Source organism: Mus musculus, chromosome 7 (genome assembly GCF_000001635.26).
Source record: "Mus musculus strain C57BL/6J chromosome 7, GRCm38.p6 C57BL/6J".
Lineage (NCBI taxonomy): Eukaryota > Metazoa > Chordata > Mammalia > Rodentia > Muridae > Mus > Mus musculus.
This window is the reverse complement of record NC_000073.6, coordinates 65,814,239-65,820,238: the sequence shown is the minus strand read 5'-3', so window position 1 is coordinate 65,820,238 and position 6,000 is coordinate 65,814,239.

The window sequence follows — 6,000 nt, the reverse complement described above, 5'->3', positions numbered from 1 at the left end:
TTGGCTACTGGTTCAACCTCTGGTTGAAAAGAGAGTCCCTCTTCCTCTGGGAATCTCCCAGCCGCCACCAATTCACAGCTTGGGTCTCATAACCTCTAGCTGTGCTGAGTTTAAAGTTCCCATTTCACAGGGATGGATTTCAAGTGAAAAAAAAAATCCAACAGGGAGGATATGAGACAACTCAACACTTCAGCCGGATCTGTCTTCAACTATTTACGGCTATGTTTTAAAAACATGTCATTTAAATATGAGTGGCAGCTTCCTGTAAAACTTTGAATGTAGCAAGCAACAAGAAATATGGCCCCGGGTGGTGAGAAAGGAGACAAATAGTTTCTGTACACAAAGCCCTACCATAATAAACAAGCAGAGGTGCTTCCTGACCCACTGTGCCAAGCAAACATTCGCATCCTAGCCTCTGCTGCATTCAAAATATTTTTACTAGACCAAGTGCAAAGTATTATTATCATTAATATTAATTTATCCTTCTTGGAACGCTCCCAGGCTAGGGTTCTACCCAAAGGCCCTGTAGAAGCCAAGGGTAAGGACGTTGATCTCGGCAGTTAGTTTGGTTTTAATTCCCTTCGTATAAATTTTGCAAAGCTGGGGACACACATACAAATTATTGTGCTGATGAAACCTACGCCCAACAGCCCCAGGCCCCAGCAACCACCCCACAAAACCATCGAGACAGAAATTCCAGAGCAGTAAATTAGTGGCACGCAGAGCCAGGTTCCCAAAGGGGTGGGGGAAGAGAGGCAAGGACAGTTATGAAGACACGGGTGTCCACAGCTGCCAGGGAGCCCACCAGGCCACAGTGTAAGAGCCTCTGGAGGAAGCAAAGTGGATGAGAGAGAAACGTCTTTCTGTGCTCTCTTTGTTCAGAAAAGCAAATGCTAAGTGTAGATATTCCCTTTTCTTAAAACCAAAACAACGAAATCAAAACAACAACAAAACAAAACTGAAAGCGACAAGAACCATAAACCCAAAGCTACTAGTCATAACGCATGTGCCATGTAAGTTGACACATGTGTCACATGTAAGAGATGCTTGCTTGTATGCAGTTTTCTGAGGTTCCACAGAGCCACCTGTGCAAGTCACACCCAAGACCCAGAATGTTAGCATTCCCCGGGAAGTATCCCTGGGTCCCTCTGCAGTCAATACCTGCACACCACATCTCTCCAGAGGTGACCCCACCACCATCTGGAACCCTTCCATATATTCCTTCATAGGTAGGAACAAGAAATAACAGAATATATATATATATATATATATATATATGTATATATATATATATATATATATAATTTTGTGTGTGCATACACTGCCACAGCTTTTTTAAAAATAATTTTTAAGATTTATTTATTTTATGTATATGAGTACACTGTAGCTATCTTCAGATACCCCAGAAGAGGGCATCGGATCCCATTACAGATGGTTGTGAGCCACCATGAGGTTGCTGGGGATTGAACTCAGGCCCTCTGGAAGAGCAGTCGGTGCTCTTAATCACTGAGCCATCTCTCCAGCCCATAACAGAGTATATTAAGGGTAGCTTTATTCTAATGGATTTGAAATCAGGCTGCAAGAACTGTGTGTGACAAGAAGTGATTTACCCAGAGGCTGACTTACCCAAAGACTCTGCCAGCCTTCCCAGGGATGTGACAAAGAAAGAAAGGAGAGAAAGGTATGAAGTAAGTGTGAGAGAGGCATCTTCATGAGTGTCACCAAGGCCCTGAAAGAAAGAAGGCCATGTTTGGAGGGATCCAGCAGGAGGAAGGGACACACAGCATTTACTGCAGTGACAACTGTAATGTATTGCTGGCATGCCAGCACCTGGGGACAGGAGAGTGTCTTGTCACACTCACCACTCACAGACCTGGGCCTGAAAGAGCTGATGGGTCCTAACTCCCCAGGTTGACTGTTGGGGATCTATGTCTCTCAAGCAGCTGTCCTGCCCTTGGGAAGTTTACAGTTACTTTGGGAAGAAAATTAAGTTACAGAGCCAACACTACAAAGCACAGAGACAGTGGAGACGCACTGATCATAGGGCCTTGCTCGCCTGTGTGTTACTGTCTTCAGTACCTCTAGAGCAGTGATCCTCAGCCTTTCTAATGCTGCAACCCTTTAATACAATTCCTCAGGTTGTGGTGACCCCCCAACCATAAAATTATTATTATTATTATTTTTTTTTTTTTGGTTTTTTGAGACAGGGTTTCTCTGTATAGCCCTGGCTGTCCTGGAACTCACTCTGTAGACCAGGCTGGCCTCGAACTCAGAAATTCACCTGCCTCTGCCTCCCAAGTGCTGGGATTAAAGGCATGCGCCACCACGCCCGGCCATAAAATTATTTTTCTGGCTACTTCAAAACTGTAATTTTGCTACCACTATGAATCATAATGTAAATATCTGATCCACTTGCAAACACTTCACGGACATACCAGAAGTCCAGTTCAGCAGTGTTGAGATAGCAGCAGTGGCGGCATGACCTAGCAGGAACAGCCAGGCCTCAGCAGAATAGGTATGAGTCAGCAGGAGGGGTACGGACCAGCAGGGACACTAGGAATAATTCTTGGCTGTGCGAAGATCAGGGAAGGCTACAGACCAAGAAGCGTTTAGCTATGCAAGCAAGCCAAGCTCCTCTCACAGTCCACTGAGTCCTATTTGTGCTCCCTCCAAACATCAAGTGTCCTCCACAGGTCTTGCCTCTGCACAAGAGTCTGCCTCAGCTGACTTCACTCTGCCAATCAGCCCAAGTCCTCGGAAGCTGCAAGAAGCTGTAGCACACCACCAGAAGTTTTTTGGTGCGTTTCTCTGTATGGAGTCCCAGTAAAAGGAGCTCAACTAAGCAATGTGAGGCGAACTGATACCTGTGTGTCATTAGTGAAGAGTCCCTCATTACGTGTCCTTTCACAAGCTTGCTTTAGAAGAGCATCCTTCACCTGTGTCTGTTTCAGTGAAACGTTCCTTCAAGAGTCTGCCCTAGGCTTTCACCTGTGTCTGCTTCAGCCAAAGGTTCCCTCATGAGTCTGCTTTAGCAAAACAGTCTTTCTCTTGTGTCCACATCAGGAAAACATCCCTTCACGTGTTTGCCCTAGCAGAACACCATCCAACACAACTAACTTTCCAAAGAACTCTTAAGTTTCCACTTCACTCATGGAATAAGATTAGTTTGTTTCCTAGGGGAAAATAAAATCTTGAAAGAAAATTATAATTATCTGTCTAAAATGTGTATCTTTGTTTTTAAATTAAATTGACTTTAATAGTTTAAAAGCAAAGATTTGAAAGAAAATAAAACTTGAGACCTGTGATTCATGTCTCAAATAGCCCAAAGAGTTGTTTGTGAGCTTTGAAATCTGGGGCTGAGAACATAGCAGAACAGGCCAGGACATGCCTGAGCAGGCCTGTCATTAAGACATTCCTGAGGCTGCTTAGCCATAAAGATAAAGAGAATGACATGCGGGACTGGCTTGGCGCCTCCCTATCTCCTGCCCTTCTGACCTAAGTTAAATGTTAACAGGCTGCTGATGCTTAAATGGACCAATCATGTGAAACCGCGCCAATTCCTCCCCCAGCCCCAGCCCCTTTTCTATAAAAACCCCTAGCTTCCAAGCCTTGTGGTCGAAACCACTGTCTCCTGCGTGAGATACGTTTTTTGATCTGGAGCTCCACCATTAAACTACCTTGTGTTTTTACATCAAGATGGTCGTCTGTTCATGATTCTTGGGTGCACGCCGAATCAGGAGTTGAGTGGGGGTTTCCCCACTAGGTTCTTTCAGATTATAAATATCACTGGGGTGAAAATAATGTTTTTGATTTTTTTTTTTTTTTTTGGTTTTTCGAGACAGGGTTTCTCTGTATAGCCCTGGCTGACCTGGAACTCACTCTGTAGACCAGGCTGGCCTCAAACTCAGAAATCCGCCTGCCTCTGCCTCCCGAGTGCTGGGATTAAAGGCGTGCGCCACCACGCCCGGCATGTTTTTTATTTTTAAATTTTTAAAAAAATTTTATATGATGAGCATTATGTCTGCATATATCCCTGTACACCACATGCATTCCTGGTGTCTTTGGAGGCCAGAGAGAGCATGGAGTCCCCTAGAACTGAAGTTACAGATGGTGTGAGCCATCATATGGATGCTGGGAATCGAACCTAGGTCCTCTGGAACAAACAGCAAGTGCTCTTAACCACTGAGCCATCTCTCCTTCTCAGACTCTGCAATTTGATATGGAGATGATGTAATAATGCTCAAGTCAAACACATATAATTACTTTTGAAGATCTTCTAGGCTTTGGGATATAGAAAGTAGTGTCCGTCCTGAAAGTAGCTTGCTTTCCACATACAAAGAGCAACACACAAGGACAATTGCTCTACAAGAGGAACTGTGCAGATGCACAGAAAACTGTGTACATGTAGATCCCAGAAAGATGTACAGAAGCTCTAGGCCTCGGTACTTGTGAGTGAAGCTGTATTTGGAAATACAGTCTTTTCAGGTGTACATTAGGCTAAGACAAAGGAAGCCACAGTGAATTGAGGTGGGCTGGAATCTAGCATGAGTATTGCCTCCATAAAAAAGGAAAAAAAAAAACCGGGCGTGGTGGCACACACCTTTAATCCAAGCACTCAGGAGGCAGAGGCAGGTAGATTTCTGAGTTCAAGGCCAGCCTGGTCTACAAAGTGAGTTCCAGAATAGCCAGGGCTATACAGAGAAACCCTGTCTCAAAAACAAACAAACAAACAAACAAACCACAATAAAACAAAACAAAACAAAACAACAACAACAACAAAACCCTGAAAGACAAATTCCTCCCTGGAGGTCTGGAGAGAACATCCTGACTTTGGATCTGACCTTCAGTGACTCAGAGACAATGAGTTTCTGTCATTTTTCAGCCACCCGATTGCAGTACTTTATTATAACTAATCTAGAATCCTGACATAGATAACCATCACTTAACAACCCACGCCTTCCCAGAGATATGTTGTTCTCCTTTTAAGGTAGGTATCAGGAAGATCAGGCCAGAGGATTTGGGTTTCTCTTCAGGTCCAGGTCCTCAGCAACTCTCAGGGAGAGGCAGTAGAGTGTAGCAGCAGAAATCCTGGATTCTGGGGTTTGCATTCAGAACTCTGGTTGGCTGATCTTTGACAAATTACTTGACATCTCCATGCCTTAGCCGCCTGATCTGTAGGAAGGAGACAAAACTGAGTTTCTAGAAGAACAAGCAGGTTATCAATATAACGTGCTGTCCTGATATTAGGGTTTGGTTTTGTTTTGTTGTGTTGTGTTTGTTTTTGTTTCTTGTCAACTTGGCACAAGCTACAGTTATTCCAGAAGAGGAATCTCAATTAAGGAAAATGCCTCCATCCAGATTGTAGGACATTTTTTTAATGATTGATGTGGCCAGGCTCAGCCCACAGAGGTGTGTTGAGGAATTGGGGAGGGTGGGGAGTGGTGGTGGTGGCGGCGGCAGCAGCGGTGGTAGCAGCAGCGACCTAGAGGCCACAGTAACATCTGGGCAGGTGGCCCTGAAAGCTAGCCATGCCAATCAGCATTCGTTCATGGCCTTTGCTTGAGTCCCTGCCTTGACTTCCTCCCTGAGCTCCTTGAATGATGGACTATGACGCAGAAGTAAAAGCTGTAACAAACCTTTCCTTTCCAGGTTGCTTTTGGCCATGGTGTTTTGTTTTATCACATTATTAGAAAGCCCGACTAATATACATAGCTAGAACAATATCTGACTCATATAGGTTCTAAGAGTGCAGGATGCCATGGCCTTGATGTCTCATTCCTCCTATTGGCTACAGCATAACTCAGTGGGTCATGTGCTGGCCTTTACTGAAACAGTGGTGGGCGGCCAGAGGGTCAGAAGGATCAGGTAAGGATTCAGAGTTGGAACAAGGTCATATGTTGAGGCTAGGTGGGAAAAGTCAATAGCAAATATGTCCAGAATGAGGATCATGGTGCACAGTGTTCTGGAAGTGCCAGGAGGTGAGCTGGGTCGGGCACGAGA